This window comes from Penaeus monodon, chromosome 4 (assembly GCF_015228065.2).
Source record: "Penaeus monodon isolate SGIC_2016 chromosome 4, NSTDA_Pmon_1, whole genome shotgun sequence".
In the NCBI taxonomy this organism is placed as follows: Eukaryota; Metazoa; Arthropoda; class Malacostraca; order Decapoda; family Penaeidae; genus Penaeus; species Penaeus monodon.
The window spans coordinates 5,319,521-5,320,551 of NC_051389.1; positions in this window are offsets into that span (position 1 = coordinate 5,319,521).

Genomic DNA, 1,031 nt, shown 5'->3' on the forward strand with positions numbered 1-1,031 from the left:
AGGACGTGCCTGTCGGTCTACAGAACATGATGAATGGAGCCAAACATGATGCAAAATTTGTATCTCATTTTTTGCATAAAGAAAATCAAAACTACTTGATTCAACTCAAATTTGAGATAACCATTATATCTACCTTATTCTAACCAACTTTGAGCTTAGAGCTTTCAGTTTAAAGCTGTTTGCTTCATAATATTTTCTCCCCAAATTCAGGGTGTTCACTACAGCTATATCTTGGGAACTTCAGGATATTTGCTTGAGCTTTTAGCCTTTTACTTTTTACTTTTACTTTTTTTTGGGGGTGGTGGTGTCAGTATATTTGATATTTGTTCACTAAATGTATACCAGACATATTTCAACTCAGTATTTCAGCCTTTATCTTACTTTCTTCTTTGTGCTTTACTTTTTGAAGTCAATACTCCCTCCACCCATGTTTCTTGTATTTACAACAGAGTGGCAGGTTTGAAAATAATAAATAGATTAAAAGTTTAAAAGAACAAGTTAGATTTATCAAGGTAAAGTTAAGATAGAATATTTTCTGGTACAAAATTCCAGGCAACAGTTTCAGCTTTCCTTGCATAGCATAATCTGACATAAACTAAATTTACCTTGTTTATTCCAGTCTTTTCAAAAATTTACATTATAGAACCTTACTTAAATAATTATGTAATGGAACAGATCTAATTACATCTAATTTAAGTAGTCAGGTAGTCTAATTGGGTGGAAGAGTGCTGGCTTTGTAGTTTTAAGGGATTGGGCTCACACTACCAATCTCCTCTCAGTCAACTCCTTTGCGACTGAGTACGGCATCAATTGGGCAGAAAGCAGCAGACTACCCAGTCTCCTCTGAAAGCTGTGTTATATTTTTCCTGACTTACCATAGAACATTTGAATGTGGATTGTGAAGTCTGTTTTATGGCCATTGATTTGATTTATCAACATGATATGTTCAATGGAACTGATATACAAGATAGCTTATGTATCAAATACAATGGATCTATGCAGTTAACATCTAATGTCAGAAGTGAATGTCC